Genomic DNA, 18,404 nt, shown 5'->3' on the forward strand with positions numbered 1-18,404 from the left:
TTTGGCTACCTGATGTGAAGAGCTGACTCTTTGGAAAAGTCCCTGATGCTGGGAAAGATTGAGGGCAGGAGGAAAAGGGGACAACAGAAAAAGAGATGTTTGGATGGCATCACCAACTTGATGGACATGGGTTAGGGTAAACTCCAGGAGTTGGTGATGGACAGGGAGGCCTGGTGTGCCACAGTTCTTTGGTTTGCAAAGAGTCGGACACGACTGAGTGACTGAACTGAACTGAATAGAAAATAGAATTTAATATTAAAGAACAATACTAAACACAATCAATAAATAAATTATAATGGTCATAAACATTTATATCACAATCAAAAATTTTATCATACTCAAAGGAAAAAACCAGAGGATTTTATAAATAGTAATCAGAATGAAGGATGTTAATAAATCCCAGAGTTTGACAGAAGAATTAGAAAAGATTTAAAAGATACAAATATTTTGAACAAAATAATTAGCTCTAATATATTCATCTATCTGTTCACTCACGTATTTATCAACCTTTACGTACGTATCAATTGATGTAGACTGCAGGGGTCCAGCCCAGGTGGATCCAGGGAATTCAAAGGGGAGATGACTTCGGTGATCAGGATACGATAGAATTAAAGATATAAAGAGTGGTTAAATAAGGATAGCTCAGTGAGAAAATTCAGTGGAGAAAAGAGGCTGAATAACTTGGTTTACGTGGAAAGCGAATAAAGTTCCAAGACAAGGAATTTGCATCACCTATGTAGGCCACCGGTGTCCTCCCATTCTCCTGAAGGAGAGGAGACACTAAGGCCTCCCCTGTCAGATCTTAGAAGCCCAGGCAAAATTAGTAGGCTTGACGAGCCTCCACTCTCCAGATGGGAATTCAGCCAGAAGGTGAGAGAAAGAACGACATTGGGAGACCAAGCTTCGGTGAACAAGGCCCGCACTTTATTTTCCAAAGTAGTTTTTATACCTTAAGTTGTGCATAGAGGATAATGGGGGATGGGGTAGAGTCAGCAGTAAGCCAGGCTTTCTTCCTGCAAACTTATCATATGCAAAAGTTTAGGTGATTTACATCATCTTCTGGCCCAGAGGCCTGTTAACATTTTATGACCCTTTCTTCAGAAAACTTATTTTTCTCTAAAGGTGATTATTCTAAAGTCAGGCGCCACCCTCCAAAAGCATTAGATAAAGTTGCATTCCTATAGGGCAAAGGTGTGGTGGGCTATAACAAGAAAAGAATTAACTCAAGGGTCCAAGGTTACAAACATTAAAGCTACTACTTAAATTTCTATACACCAATTATATTAATCAATACACTCCCAGGTACACAGTAGGTAAGGGATATGGAAACTTAGCAGCAAACATTGGCCCAACAAGTGAAATACCCTTACCAATACAATTTCTAATCAATCTTTTAACTGCTCAAAGGAATCTATATTTAGACAGTTTAGAACATCTCATGCCTCTCACGGTTGGGAGGCTGTGAACAATCACATGTGGCTGGAAGAACCTATTCAGGCAGGCTAGAAGACTTCCAAAGGATTCTGTAGGTTGAAACACTCGTCACGCCCAGGAACTTTATTAACTGGAGCTGTAAGTTAACTCTTTTTTTCAGAGAGAGGTAGTGGGGGACAGCCCCCCGTAAAGTCAGAGGTGTAGGTGAGAGCACAAAGCAGTAAAGTAAGCAGACTCTGGTTTTGGGGGTAGATGCTCGAGAATTTCCAGGGGGACTCCTGAGGCTGGATCCTGCCTTTGCGTATGCCGAGCCTCCTTCCTCATGACATTTGTCACGGGTGGAGTTCCTCACACTGGCTCCCGCAGTAGACCATGATGATATGATCACTGACCTAGAGCTAGACATCCTGGAATGTAAAGTGAAGTGGGCCTTAGAAAGTACCACTGCAAACAAAGCTAGTGGAGGTGATGGAATTCCATTTGAGCTATTTCAAATCCTGAAAGATGATGCTGTGAAAGTGCTACACTCAAAATGCCTACAAATTTGGAAAACTCAGCAGTGGCCACAGGACTGGAAAAGGTCAGTTTTCATTCCAATCCCAAAGAAAGGCAATGCCAAAGAATGCTCAAACTACCGCAAATTGCAGTCATCTCACATGTTAGTAAAGTAATGCTCAAAATTCTCCAAACCAGGCTTCAGCAATATGTGAACTGTGAACTTCCAGATGTTCAAGCTGGTTTTAGAAAAGGCAGAGGAACCAGACATCAAATTGCCAACATCTGCTGGATCATTGAAAAAGCAAGAGAGTTCCAGAAAAACATATATTTCTGCTTTCTTGACTATGCCAAAGCCTTTGTCTGTGTGGATCACAATAAACTGTGGAAAATTCTGAAAGAGATGAGACTATCACCTGACCTGCCCCTTGAGAAACCTATATGTAGGTCAGGAAGCAACAGTTAGAACTGGACATGGAGCAACAGACTGGTTCCAAATAGGAAAAGGAGTACGTCAAGGTTGTATATTGTCATCCTGCTTATTTAACTTATATGCAGAGTACATCATGAGAAACGCTGGGCTGGAAGAAGCACAAGCTGGAATCAAGATTGCCAGGAGAAATATCAACCTCAGATATGCAGATGACACCACCCTTATGGCAGAAAGAGAAGAGGAACTCAAAAGTCTCTTGATGAAAGTGAAAGAGGAGAGTGAAAAAGTTGGCTTAAAGCTCAACATTCAGAAAACTAAGATCATGGCATCTGGTCCCACCACTTCATGGGAAATAGATGGGGAAACAGTGGAAACAGTGTGAGACTTTATTTTTTGGGGCTCCAAAATCACTGCAGATGGTGATTGCAACCATGAAATTAAAAGGCGCTTACGTCTTGGAAGGAAAGATATGATTAACCTAGATAGTATATTGAAAAGCAGAGATATTACTTTGCCAACAAAGGTCTGTCTAGTCAAGGCTATGGTTTTTCCAGTGGTCATGTATGGATGTGAGAGTTGGACTGTGAAGAAAGCTGAGTTCTGAAGAATTGATGCTTTTGAACTGTGGTGTTGGGGAAGACTCTTGAGAGTCCCTTGGACTGCAAGGAGATCCAGCCAGTCCATCCTAAAGGAGATCAGTCCTGGGATTTCTTTGGAAGGACTGATGCTAAAGCTGAAACTCCAATACGTTGGCCACCTCATGCAAAGAGTTGACTCATTGAAAAAGACCCTGCTGCTGGGAAGGATTGGGAGCAGGAGGAAAAGGGGACGACAGAGGATGAGATGGCTGGATGGCATCACTGACTCGATGGATATGAGTTTGAGTGAACTCCGGGAGTTGGTGATGGACAGGGAGGCCTGCCGTGCTGTGATTCCTGAGCTCGCAAAGAGTTGGACACAACTGAGCGACTGAACTGAACTTATGAAAGTATTGCCCATAACTCCCATATAGAACATGGAGTGGTCTGAGGAGCCTTTTTTCTCAATTATGTATTTTTTTTAATTTATTTGTTTAATTAAAGCAAAGTTGATTTACAATAATTTATTAGTTTCAGATGTACAACATAGTGACTCGGTATTTTTATAGATTATACTTTCTTTAAACATTACAAAATAATGGTTACGTTTCCTTGTATTCTACAATTTATCTTTTGGTTTATTTATTTTGTATACAGTAGTTTGTTCCTCTTAATCCCCTACCCCTATCCCACTCCTCCCCATTCTCTGTGGATCTGTTTCCATTTTGTTAGACACATTCATTTGTTTTATTTTTTATATCCTGCATATACATGATAATATAGAGTATATCTTTCTCTGTCTGACGTTTCACTAGACAAGATATTCTCTAGATCCATTCACATTGTTGCAAATAGAATTTCATTTGTTTCTTTGACTGAGTAGTACTGTGCTTTCTATCTGTGTGTGTGTGTGTGTGTGTGTGTGTATTTAACATCTTCTTTATCCATTCATCTGTATTTGGCAATGGGTTTCTTTCGTATCTTGGCTATTGTAAATAGCGCTGCTACAAACATTGGGGTACGTATATGTTTTCAAATGAGTTTTTTTTTTTCCCCCTTCAGATGTATATATGGCAGTGGATTTGGTAGACCTTATGGCAGAACTATTTTTAGTGGCTGTACCAATTTACAAACCCACCAACAGTTCTGTACATCAGAGAAGTGTTTCTGAAATTGAACAGACAAAAGCTGAGAAAGAAAGTCTTAGACAGAGAGAGTTGCATTTGTTAAGTACGGCACAGAGTCTTAAGAAAGAACGCCTCATTCAAGGCTGAAAGTACAGAGCTAAATCAGTGTAATAGGCACATTGGATGCTCTCAGGAAAAGTGATTCTGAAGAGATAGGTAAGGAGACAGATCAGGAGAGATTTTTAGGTTTGCCAGATCCCTTAGATTTTTATCTTGACAGTGAGGAGGCAGCGTGTGTTTCATGTACCAAATAGGTTTGGTTTCTGCACTAGTTCCAAATTTAACTGATATTCCCTAGTTATGACAGCCTTATGCAATTACTCAAACTTTCTGGTTCTCAGTCCTTTTATGACTAGATCAGAGGTAAAAAATACTCAACTTTTAGGTTTGCTATGAGAGCTATGAGCTATGTAGTATGAGGTATATTGTACCTACTTAATATTAGCCAGTTATATTTTTGTGTATATAACATATGAACTAGCTATAATATTAACTGTTTTTTTTTTTCAAAGCAGAAAGGTAGCAATTTTTTTCCTTTAAAAATTGTTTTTAAAACAATTTTGCATTTAAGTTGTATGAAATACCAGAAACAAGATCAATGGAGATCTTTTCTGATAATCAAAGTGAGGAATTTTATGGTTCTGAAGTACTGCAGTCTTGAGAGTGATGGGACATGGTAACTGAGTGTATGCTGAGGATGATAAAGTAAAAGGAGAACTGTAGGCTAATTCCAAGTTTTCTCTCTTGATTGATTGCCTGAAAGGGGGTTCCATTAGCAGAAGCAAGCTTGGGGGTAATAATAATAGCATCACTTACTTTGCCAGAAATCTAGTAATTACTTTAAAAGTATAACTATCATTCAGTCTTCACATTAGCATAGCTGGTTAAGTGCTATTTCAATTTTAAAATAAGAAAAATGAGCCTTAGAGAGATGAATTTACTTATCCAAGATAATCCCAGCTTGCAGATAGGAAGACTGGCATTCAAACCCAGACAGAAATGTTTCATTTACAATACTTTAATCACTCTGTTGTTTATTGAAAACGTTATAGCATATGTAGAGTGAATGGGGGCTTCCCAGGTGACACTACTGGTAAAGAACCCATCTGCCAGTGCAGGAGACATATGTAGACTCTATCTCTGGGTCAGGAAGATCCCCTGGAGGAGGAAATCGCAACCCACTTTTGTATTCTTGCCTGGATAATCCCATGGACAGAGGAACCTGGCAGGGATCAGTCCACAGGGATGCAAAGAGTTGGACACAACTAAATCACTTAGCACCCAGAGTGAATGAGTCAATGTTCTAGATCTTTGTATCAAAACATTTAAAATATTGGTCTCAGTTTCCTCATCTGTAAATTGTGATTATAAGAGTAGATGATTATAAATATCTTCCATTTATAAGATTCCAATAACTTTAATAACGATGAGGAGACAATTCAATGATGTACAAATAATTATCAGCAGAATAAAGTTGGAAAGATAAGGTTCTAAATTCAATGCTTATTTTCATATTAGAAATGGTCTGATGAGATTTTTAAAATTGTTCTTTGTTTTGTTCACAGTAAATATTACAGCGCAGGTGCGGATGAGCTTGTCATTCTTTTCTGCTCCTTCCTTCTTTGGACCTTTCTCATGTAACTTAACTGCCACCTCTTGAAACAATTTTCACAACAGAAAAAAATGACAGTAATCTCTCTTGAAGATTTTTTTTTTTTTTGGCCACAATAACTCACAAAAAAATGTATAGTTACTTTTTTTAAAGAGCACAGTAAAATAAAATTAAATAAACAAATATCCTATGAAATAGCCCATGAATTTTGGAATAAAAACTTCCATAATTACTACAATGTTTACATCACGGTTTTTCTTTTCACTGGTATCTTTACTTTACTTTTTAACTGGTATTTTCTTTATTCTCTATGATTCATATTTGGGAAGGACAAAGAAAGTATGAGACAGAGAAAGGGACTGCTGAGAAAAGTGAAGCTAGCTGTTAGAGGAAGCCAAGGGACAGAAAAGAAGGCAAATGGAAACAGGAAGGGGAAGCTGACAAAATGGAATTGAAAAAAAAATGAATAAAAAAAGATAAAAATGAGTGGAGTGAAAGACAAATACTGAGTTACAAAAAATAGTATGCCCCCAATAAATTGCAATCTTAAAAATAAGAAAATGCGTACAGTGTTAAGGTGTTTTAAAAATAGGCGCTTACATGTCTATTTTATGTACCAGATTCTGACATTAGAAGGATTTTAATAACATCACTTGAATACTCCAGACTCTGCACCATCAGGGCAAGAATAATTTATGAGAGTGCTGTTGCTGCTCTGCCTTAGTATTCATTGAAATGTATACAAGATGATTTGTTATGCAAATAAGATGCAAATTAATGCATTGTGACTTAAAGGCAAGAGCCAGGGATGACTCAGTGCTATGCATCCACCTAGGACGGGCAGTTAGGAAACAGGAAACAGCATTAACTATATCGTGTGTTACAGAAGAGGCCAAGTTGATGGTGATTTGACGCTTCTGGATGCTGTTCAAGGTGGATCTCTTTTCCAAATGCAATTCTATTTGTTCTGTTGCATAAACCTACAGTTAATTTATCTTTTGCCATCGAGATCCAAATCACACATAATATAATTGCCTTTGTAAGTAGACTATCCATCATGACTAATGATGCAAAGATGAACCAGTGGCCAAAGGTCTGATGCACTTATTCTTTACAAAATGAAAAAACATTTTGCTTTTCCCACAATGTGTAAGTCTCTAAGAAAGAAAATGTTTTGAATTCTCAAAATAGTTCAGTTTTAATTAGTATACGCTGAACATCTCTAGCTTTCAAATTGTTTGGATTTCAGCCACGCATATTAATTAATTCAGAACGTATTTTCCTACAAGAGAAAGTTAAAACTGGAGATCAAGTGCCTAGGGCCAGCCTGCCTTAATTCTTTCAGTCCTCCCATATTATGGGCACCCTTTATGTACCAGGCAATATTCTGTGTGCTTAGAATGCTGCAGTGATCAACAAGGATGAGTCCTTGACCACAGAGAACAATAAACAAACAAACAAATAAATGCATAACATGGCCTTAAGTGCTACGAAAAAAGAAATATCAGACAAAGAGTATTCAAAATCAAAGGAAATGCAAGTTGGATAGATTTAAGACAGGTTCTGTGAGATACTAAGCAGATACTGAGAGAGTTTGGGACTCAAGATGCTTATTATTTATTAACACTCATGAAATAAAGGAGATAGCAGTAGAAATGGGCAGAGAAAGGAATCCAATTGTGACATAGGGCAGACAAAGCTTCAGCTAACCTGTTTGTGAAACTCTTGAGTGAACATTGCCCAGTAGAAGATCCTCACAGACTGAAAATTGCAGGGCCTTTTTATTCCTGCCTTACTCCGTCAATGAATGTGGACTGCCACAGGAAAGGAATGAGCTTCAGTTGGAGGCAGACCTGTAAAGGAGGCAGGCCTTGGAGGAACTGAAGGCTAGAAGCTGGGGGTCTACTGACTATACTCCCCACAGCTGAGCAGCATGTTCTTCTTTGAAATGGGATTTGGTGGTGCATCTTCATATTTACAATAGGAGAAGCAGGGAATATTTTTTTTTTAATGGAAATCTTAAAGAATAAAAAATTGAACTTTAAGTAGAAAAGGGTTTCCCCCAGTGGCTCAGCAGTAAAGAATTCACCTGCAATGCAGGAGACATGGGTTCAATCCCTAGGTCAGAAAGATCCCCTAGAGAAGAAAACGGCAATTCCATTTCAGTGTTCTTGCCTAGGAGATCCTAAGGACAGAGGAGCCTGGTGGGCTACAGTCTGTGGAGTTGCAGAGTTGGACACAATTTATCAGCTAAATAACAACAACAAAGTATAAAAACATGCTTTGTAGCTCTGGGAGATAGCCACTGCAAAGACCCTGAGATTAGAGCATATTTGATGTTTGGAGAACAAGAAGAGGCATAGCCAGTGTGGCCTGAATAAAGACAGGCAAATAATGTAGGAAATTGAATTGAAGATGTGGGCAGGGTCAAGGATTACTTATATTAATTATGATTGGAGGGTTTTCACAAAGGGAATGACCTCACATTTTAAATATCTCTGTGTAGAGAATAGAATCAGAGAGGAAGCAGGGAGATAGGGTTGTAAACTATTACCATAACCCAGCAAGAGATACTGAAGGCTTCGACTAGGGTGGTAGCTGTTGAGGTGGTGAGAACTGGTAAAATTCAGTTATCTTTTGTAGTTCAAGCCAACAGAATCTGATGATAAAGTGAATGTGGAAGTTTGTATATGAGAGAGTCATCAATGATGACCCCTAGTTTTATGGCCAGCAACCCTAGGTGAAAAGGAAGTACCCCATTTGCAGGTGGAGAACACATATGATGAGCACTTTTAGGTGACAATTAGAAATTAAAGCTGTTAGGCTTGGCAGATTTGAGTGGAGATATTGAGACAGCTAGTGAACATTCAGATGAGATTTCACAGAGAAGTCACAGCTAAATATATAAACAGTATTTAAAGACATGGAACAAGGCAAAATCACAGCACCAAAACAGTAAATGTTAATAATAAAAATAAGAACATGATGACTAACCCCATGGCTCTATGTCAAGATAGCCTTGGCTATAGTGCAAAAACAAACAACTCCTTTATTTCTCACTCTTTACATATTTAGAGTGGCTAGCCGGGGTTTATTTCTACCTTGTTTTTACTCTAGGATCCTGATAAAAGAGATGCCACTAATGTGAAGTTTTGATGGTTACCATGGCAGAAAGAAAGAGAATGTGATAAAGCATGTACAGACCCTTAAAGCTTCTGGTTACAAGTAACACATGTTGTCTGCACTTAGGTTACAATGGCCCAAAGCAAATCACCTACCTGTATCTAATTACAAGTGGCTGGGAAGTGAAATCTTACCATCTATCCTGAAGAAAAGTAAGTTAAAATATTTATGCACAGAGGCACTTCAAAGTTTTGAAGTAGATAAAAGAAGATGATCTGGCAAAGGATATTGAATAGAAATGGCTAAATATGTAGGAGGAAAGTAAGAAGTAAGGTAGAAAAAATATTTAAAGAATAAGAACAGAAACTATTTTATCATACTTCGCATCTATGAAACAACATTTCTTGTAAGAATATGTGAAGCAGACTTGCAGTTTCTGGCTTCCTCATGTGAGGAACTTCAAAGTCACCATCCTAACACATGTAAAAAGTTGAACAGATGGAAACATCAACAACTCCTCTAGGATGTGTAAGAGAGAGGGAGACTCAGGACAAACTACTGCCTCCAAGACTGAAGAAACAGGCAAATTCCAGGAGTCACAGCTAACCAGAGCAGACACACAGAATGGAAACCACTGTGGGAATCAGTGCTGGGTAGGAGAAGCTGAACCATAATGGACAAATTGTGAAAGGCTGAATGTGGAGAAGTCTGCGAGTTAAAATCTCCCGAGGGATCCAGTCATAGGAAGGCCCCTATAGTCTTGTGAGATTTACTCCAGGGGCTTGACTAGAATACATGAAACAAAGGAGAGACGGTCAGTGCAGAGCTCAAGGGAGAGACTTGAGGGAGTCTGGAGAGTGATGATAAAGATGGGCATACAAGGGAGAGGAGACAAGATACGAATATACTAGACATGACAATCAAGGTGTTCCCTGGGGCAGCATCTCCTAACAAGCTGTCTGAGGCAGCCCACGGGGGCCATATGTGACCCAAAGCCACCCTATACCCACCTTGGCACCACTGTCTGGAGCAGGCATGCACATCTCAGCCCCCCAAAATGTTAATTACACAGGACAGACAGCACTTACAATGCAGCATGACAGAAATAATACTGGTCAAATGATTGAACTAGAAAATTTGGCTTTACAATATGAAAAGAACAGAGAAATTAGAAAGTACTGAAGTCAAGAAGTAGGAAGAAAATCCAGAAGCAGGATGGATAAGAGATAACTATTATTCAGACGGAGAAGCTCCTTTTAAACTGAGCTTTGAGTTAAACACAAGATATATAATGTAAAAGAGAAAAAGACTTTCAAATAGTTAAGGAGGGAATTTGTGTAAAGGCTGAAAATAGCTGAATAGGGCTAATAGCAGTCAAAGTGAAGATCACGGGGCCCTATGTACCTAGTCCCTGTTGTGAGGCTTGGCTGAAGGGCGTTTTCTGTTTTGTGAATCCTGAGAGCTGTTTCCATGCCCTCTGTGTGCTCTAAGTGCCGATATAATATATTGTTAGGGGCCTTTCAGAACAGAAGGGTAAGAATAGGAGTGGTGAAAAAATCTTCCATGGACTGTGGGATCAGTAGACAAACGCAGCGGTGGTGAGATGCTTCTTAGTCATTGTTTTTCTCCTCCATCCTGCCAGCTTTGTATCCTCACCTTATTTACATTTTTATTGGAAAGTTCACTGAAGACTTAGAAGAAGGCCATCTAATCACTATTTTGACATGGGATCAAAGCCAGGTTCTTCCCATGATCACTGCCATGGTATAACTTTAGATCCCCTTTTCTTTCTCCTAACTTCAGACTCAAGAGGATCTGAATTCCAGTTTGAGCTCTGTCTCGTAGCTCTTTGATTTATGATTATCTCTCCATTTAAAAAAAAAAAAAAAAGTCTGTTATCTTTCAGTTTGGTTTTGAAGGTTAATAGCTGTGACATGGCACTTTGTAGGTATTTGACTCATTGGAGCCATTTGGATTAACAACTGGAAAGCTTTCACTTCCTTTCACGTCTCCAAGGCTTGGGAGAAGGACAGGTGTGGGGTTGATGAGTGAGATTCTCATTCTGTCAGGGAATCAACTGAAGTTACTGTTGTGGAGGGAAATTTTCCTCACCACAAAAAATCCTCTCTCTGAAAAATAGTCCTCAGAAAGGAATTCTTAATATATTAAGAATGAAGCATTTACTGTGTTTAAGTGTACAATAGAACCGCCTGTCTTTCAGACTCTAGATAGTTCAAACAGATTTTTCTTGACACTTTGTTTGCTCAAGAGTTGAAGTCTTTTAAAATTTACCAAGGAAATAAAATTAACTTTTAGCATTAACTGAATATCACAGATAATTTTTGCATAGGCCAAAATCAATTTACTCTGCTCTTAAGTAATTGGTTTCCTCTTGAAGAGCTTCGAAGTAATTAACTGAAAAATATACAGTATTTTTAGCCATAAAATTTTAAATATGTAGTAGAAGAAAGATAGGCAACCTTTATGGAAGAGCTTATCTTTTTCATGTATTACAGTATATTAATTATTCAGGAAGGAATTGACTTACTGAAAATATTGTACTTCTGAGGTTTACTGACAAGCATGCTCTGCTGTCTATGAATAATTTGACACTTCGTATATGAGATTTTCCTTCAGAACCAAAATTCTCAAAATTTTCAGGTGTTTTTCTTACTCATATCTTATTTTGAACAATCAACAAACATATTCCATAAGCTTGATCACCAAACCTAAGTCACAAGACTTGGCCACATATTTGGCCATCTTATGACCAACCTAGATAGCATATTCAAAAGCAGAGACATTACTTTGCCAACAGAGGTTCGTCTAGTCAAGGCTATGGTTTTTCCTGTGGTCATGCATGGATGTGAGAGTTGGACTATGAAGAAGGCTGAGCGCCGAAGAATTGATGCTTTTAAACTGTGGTGTTGGAGAAGACTCTTGAAAGTCCCTTGGACTGCAAGGAGATCCAACCAGTCCATTCTGAAGGAGATCAGCCCTGGGTGTTCTTTGGAAGGAATGATGCTAAAGCTGAAACTCCAGTACTTTGGCCACCTCATGCGAAGAGTTGACTCATTGGAAAAGACTCTGATGCTGGGAGGGATTGTGGGCAGGAGGAGAAGGGGACAACAGAGGATGAGATGGCTGGACGGCATCACTGACTAGATGGACATGAATCTGGGTGAACTCTGGGAGTTGGTGATGGACAGGGAGGCCTGGCATGCTGCTATTCATGGGGTCACAAAGAGTCGGACACGACTGAGTGATTGATCTGATCTGATCTAATCTGATGTATCAAATCAACTTCAAAAGAAAAGTAAGGATCAATCCTGAAGCTATTGAAAAGTGCATGATGGGAGGGAGGTAGGAGGAGGCCTCAGGATGGGGAACAGATTCATGATGTGTGGCAAAACCAATATAATATTGTAAAGTAATTAGCCTCCAATTAAAATAAATAAATTTAAATAAAATAAAATAAAATAATGAGATGTTACCAAAAAAATGCAAGATATGTTCTGGAAAATACTGAAGATGAATTTTAAAATATTATGAACAATGAAATGCTGTTAGAATGAATCCTCTAAAAATGTCAGCTTTGAAGGAGATGATGTTCATTTTGTTAAAGAAATCCTAATGTTTGTTTAAAATCTCACTGTCTTTTATACTCACAGTCCACATTGAGTTGGCAATAATTTTCCCACAGGCCTATTCACTCTGACTTCTCAGGTCACCCATAGCTTTATGAGCTTCTCTTGTTGCTGTTATTTCTGCTGTTGTTTGAACCAAACATTTTAAAGTAAAAGAGCCTGGTAAATTAAAATTAGAGTAAGACATAGTATGATATGTGATAACGGTGTTCTTCCATTCTCTTGGCACCCACCTTCCACCTGGATTTGGCTATAGCTCTGTCAAGGTTTCATACGTGGGTCAAATAATTTCGAGTAGGATGGCATAATTTCTGACCAATAATAGAGCTGTCACCTGCTCTTTTGGGACAGAGATATTTTATTCTAATTTTTCTGACTTTCCAAAGTTTGATGAGACAGCATAATCTATGCAATAAAGCTGTTTCCATTGCTTTAATCACTTTCATTTCCCAACATAAATGATAAAATTCTAAGTAAGAATCTAAACACGTACCCTAACCATTGTGGTCTGATTACTCTCAGTATTCCTGGATGGGCAAACTTTCTCTCTCATTCTCTTTCTCATTTCTTCTACTTCCTCCTCCCCTCCCTTCTCTAATTCTTTCTCTTCCTCTTCCTTCTTCTTTATTTTAATTGAAGTATTACTGATAAATAACATCATATTAGCTTCAGGTATATAACATAAAGTTTAAAAATTTGTATCTATTACAAACTTATCACCACAATAATTCTGGTTAGCATCTGTCACCACACATAGTTACAAATCTTTTGCCTTTTCCTTCTTCATACTTTCTCTCTCTCCCTTTATAATTGTCACAAAGCCACAGTTAATTGCAAGAAAAAGTATTAATACGTATTTACTACAATCAACAGAATTAGGATACTGTTGGCAAGAAAGACAGGAATAGATGTTGAGCAAAATGCAAGTATGCAGGGCCTTCCCTGACTGTCCAGTGGTTAAGACTTCACCTTCCAATGCAGAGGATGCAGCTTTGATTCCTGATTGAGGAACTAAGATCCCACATGCCTCATGACCAAAAAAACCAAAATGTAAGACAGAAGCAATGTTGAAAAAATAAGTTCAATGAAGACTTGAAAATATGCTTCCTCCATCTGAAATTGTTCTTAAAAAAATGCTAATGTGTAGCACATGCTACATTCACTATGCTATAGTTATTTTTACTTGTCCTTCTCCTGAATCAGAAGCTCTGACTTAGTGTCTAGATTAATGCTTTGAACATAGTAAGTGTTCAGGAAAAGTTGGTAGAATATTTTTTTAATTCTAACAATTTCATTTTTTTTCCCACTGATGTACTTATAAAGCTAACTTGTTAAACAACAAGCAATGAAAGAACATTGAGAGAAAACAAGCTAAAGCCCTGTGCTTGTTTGGAAAAATCTCTGGTCTAAGTAATAAATCTATTACTTAGCTTCACAAGACTACTATAAAATTTAGCCAAACTATTCACAAATGTTAGAATGGAATTTTATGTCACTATTTTTACATAATCCCCAAGAATACACAGAAGAACTGTACAAAAAAGATCTTCATGACCAAGATAATCATGATGCTGTGATCACTCACCTAGACCCAGACATCCTGGAATGTGAAGTCAAATGGGCCTTAGAAAGCATCACTATGAACAAAGCTAGTGGAGGTGATGGAATTCCAGTTGAGCTATTTCAAATCCTGAAAGATGATGCTGTGAAAGTGCTACATTCATATGCCTACAAATTTGGAAAACTCAGCAGTGGCCACAGGACTGGAAAAGGTCAGTTTTCATTCCAATCCCAAAGAAAGGCAATGCCAAAGAATGCTCAAACTACCCCACAATTGCACTCATCTCACACGCTAGTAAGGAAATGCTCAAAATTCTCCAAGCCAGGCTTCAGCAATATGTGAACTGTGAACTTCCTGATGTTCAAGCTGGTTTTAGAAAAGGCAGAGGAACCAGGATCAAATTGCCAACATCTGCTGGATCATGGAAAAAACAAGACAGTTCCAGAAAAGTATCTATTTCTGCTTTCTTGACTATGCCAAAGCCTTTGAGTATGTGGATCACAATAAACCATGGAAAATTCTGAAAGATATGGGAATACCAGAGCACCTGACCTGGTGCTTGAGAATAATTTTTCTCAAAATTTCTCAAAATTTTCTCAAAAATTTCTCAAGAATAATTTTTCTTGAGAAACTTATATGCAGGTCAGGAAGCAAGTCCAGTTAGAACTGGACATGGAACAACAGACTGGTTCCAAATGGGGAAAGGAGTATGTCAAGGCTGTATATTGCCACCCTGCTAATTTAACTTATATGCAGAGTATATCATGAGAAACACTGGGCTGGAAGAAGCACAAGCTGGAATCAAGATTGCTGGGAGAAATATCAATAACTTCAGATATGCAGATGACACCACCCTTATGGCAGAAAGTGAAGAGGAACTAAAGAGCCTCTTGATAAAAGTGAAAGAGGAGAGTGAAAAAGTTGGCTTAAAGCTCAACATTCAGAAAATGAAGATAGTGGCATCTGGTCCCATCACTTCATGGCAAATAGATGGGGAAACAGTGGAAACAGTGTCAGACTTTATCTTTTGGGGGGCTCCAAAATCACTGCAGATGGTGACTGCAGCCATGAAATTAAAAGACGCTTACTCCTCGGAAGAAAAGTTATGACCAACCTAGATAGTATATTGAAAAGCAGAGACATTACTTTGCCAACAGAGGTCCGTCTAGTCAAGGCTATGGTTTTTCCAGTGGCCATGTATGGATGTGAGAGTTGGACTGTGAAGAAAGCTGAGCACTGAAGAATTGATGCTTTTGAACTGTGGTGTTGAGAAGACTCTTGAGAGTCCCTTGGACTGCAAGGAGATCCAACCAGTCCATTCTAAAGGAGATCAGCCCTGGGTGTTCTTTGGAGGGAATGATGCTAAAGCTGAAACTCCAGTACTTTGGCCACCTCATGTGAAGAGGTGACTCATTGAAAAAGACTCTGATGCTGGGAGGGATTGGAGGCAGGAGTAAAAAGGGACGACAGAGGATGAGATGGCTAGATGGCATCATCAACTCGTTGGAAGTGAGTTTGAGTGAACTCTAGGAGATGGTGGTAGACAGGGAGGCCTGGCGTGCTGTGATTCATGGGGTCACAAAGATTTGGACACGACTGAGTGACTGAACTGAACTGAACTGATACAATACACATATAGAGGAGTCTATATGTTTCAAAGTATGCATTGGAAGATAAACCATTTATCTAAGATATTGGTGTGTGTGAAGATTAAAAAAAAAAGGAAACAGCAGTATATGAAAAATATTTAGAAATCCAAACCTCAGAATATTTCATAGTCCACCATTCCTTCTAAGTATGTCTATAATTAATATGAATTTTTTTTTTTTTTAATATGGCATGTGGCTAGGGAAGTTAAAGTTCAAAACATCTACAAGGAATAAAACCCTACTCAGGACTCTTGGATAACATAATTATAAAAGATGCTGAATTTCATTAAGTGCCTGCTATTTAGTAAACAACACAGGAAACAATTCTGTTTCCTTTAATATTTCCATTTCCTTTCCTTTAATATTTGCCAAAGGAGAAAAAAAGCTTTACTTCACTCCGTCCAGAGATCTATTTTCTTACCAATTAGCTTTTTAAAAACAGCTAATGAAGGCACAATGTAGTGGTGCTGAACTATTATTTGTGTCTTTTCCCTCTTGTTCTATGCTGCTAAGTCACTTCAGTCATGTCCGACTCTGTGCGACCCCATAGACAGCAGCCCACCAGGCTCCCCCATCCCTGGGATTCTCCAGGCAAGAATACTGGAGTGGGTTGCCATTTCCTTCTCCAATGCGTGAAAGTAAAAAGTGAAAGTGAAGTCGCTCAGTCGTGTCTGACTCTTGAGACCCTATGGACGGCAGCCCACCAGGCTCCTCTGCCCATGGGATTTTCCAGGCAAGAGTACTGGAGTGGGGTGCCATAACAAATGTTTTGATTTTACCCAAAGGTTTGAAAAGTATAACAGAATTTACTTCAATTAGATAATATCCTTATTTGGGCTTGGTTAAGTGAGAATTTTATAATGGAATAATATTTTTCCCAACTCCCTAGAACATTAGCAACTAAAAATATGGAAACCAGAGATATTTTCTGTCAGCTCCTAAAGGGTAACAGATATATAGTCTTCAATATTCATTTTGATGTATTGTGGGAACATCTGTTAAGTGTGGCATGGCCCATTGTCTTTAGGCCTGGCCCAATGTCAAAATATATGACCCTGTGTAGAATTATCCAGGGAAATACTGGCTGCATAGGTGGAGTCCCATGATAAAGTAGGAGAGTGTTTTAACAGGTGGCAGGGAATAGTGAGGGTTTTCCAGGTGTTGCTAAGTGGTAATGAATCCACCTACCAATGCAGGAGATGTAAGCGACCCGGGTTTGATCCATGGGTCTGGAAGATCCCTTGAAGGAGGGTATGGAGACACACTCCAGTATTTTTTCCTGGAGAATTACATGGAAAGAGGAGTCTGATAGTCCACAGCCCATTAGGGTCACAAAGAGTCGGACACAACTGAAGTGACTTAGCACGCCTGTAATAGCGAGCATAACAATGGGTCAGATGATACTTAGACAGTCAAGCCAGGAATAAGCTTCCTCTGGACCATGATTCCCTTCACTCTCATGTTCACTTCAGACATGTCCATGGTCTCAGATATGAAGAAAAAACGTTAATGGAATGAAAACTTAGAGAAGGAATCATGGATCAAGCATAGATACGTGATCTGAAGTACTAGGTATAAACTCCTCTCTGGAATCAGAAAGAAATATAATTGGTCTGGCTGTGCAGAGGTGACATAACTATCAAGCGTACTCTATACTTCCTCATGCCAAATCAAACATCTGAATGATACTTTGTATTCAGCCATGATCCCTTCTTGAATTACCAGCATCTCTCTTCTTCCTCTCCTCTCCACACATCTTAATTCATTGAAATATTAACTTTGACTCTACTTTGTACTCACCAAGATCACCAACACTTTGAAAATTCTGATATCCAATAGATCATTTCAGTGTTCACCTTGAAGCATAAGTCATTATAGAATGCAAAAAAAAAATGAAATCACTCAGTCCTGTCTAACTCTTTGCAACCCCATGGACTATAGCCTACCAGGCTCCTCCATCTATGGAATTCTCCAGGCAAGAGTACTGGAGTGGGTTGCCATTTCCTTCTCCAGGGCATCTTCCTGACCCAGGGATGGAATCCAGGTTTCCCTCATTGCAGGCAGACCTTTACCATCTGGCCCACCAGTGAAGCCCATTATAGAATAAGCCCACCTTATTTAAATCAACAGCTCTCCGAGCACATTTTTCTCCCTCCTTTTAATTCTCATTACCTTTTTATTCTCAATTTCTTCATCGGCCCATTTCCTAAATTTTTAAGATTCTCCCTAGGATTTTGGTAGTTCTTTTCTATCCGTGTAGAATCTCAATGGGCAATTTTATTTGTTTTTATCTTATGGAGAAACAGCATTTTATTTAAGACCTGAAAAGGACAAAAGCTAGCCAATAGTTGTCAAATACATCATGTTCTGAAATGAAGTTCTATACTGCCTATTTAAAAGGGGCAATTTTGTGGTAAACATTTGATTAAAAATTGTTACTGTATCAACTTCCTGGAGGATATGAAATGTTGAGGTTGAAGAATGAGAGAAAATAGTTTATCTGAAGTGAGCATTCATTAGATTGCTATTCAATTTACTCTACTTGATGGTAGAGGGGAAGGGTCAGCTTTCCCCTTACTGCAAGCATCCAGTGCTTAAAACTGGTCTCCTAAAGTTTGCAGGAACACAAGTGTATGTAGAATGACTAAGGTATTTAAAGATTGGAACTGGCCACCAATATCATAG

At 38.7% G+C, this 18,404-nt stretch overlaps 1 long non-coding RNA gene across 3 annotated transcripts in view; it reads right to left on the bottom strand.

The window, feature by feature from the left end:
• The window catches only part of LOC147370017 (uncharacterized), a 56,888-nt gene extending 39,132 nt beyond the window's left edge, over window positions 1–17,756 (bottom strand). For all 3 annotated transcript variants that reach the window (XR_015168632.1, XR_015168631.1, XR_015168633.1), the window contains exon 1: window positions 17,520–17,756. This is a non-coding gene — a long non-coding RNA (uncharacterized LOC147370017). The remainder of the gene's footprint in view (window positions 1–17,519) is intronic.
• Window positions 17,757–18,404: the final 648 nt, after the last annotated feature.

The sequence above is a fragment of the Bos grunniens genome, chromosome 7 (assembly GCF_055505025.1).
Source record: "Bos grunniens cultivar Pamir isolate PY7600 chromosome 7, Bosgru_T2T1.0, whole genome shotgun sequence".
Taxonomy (NCBI): domain Eukaryota; kingdom Metazoa; phylum Chordata; class Mammalia; order Artiodactyla; family Bovidae; genus Bos; species Bos grunniens.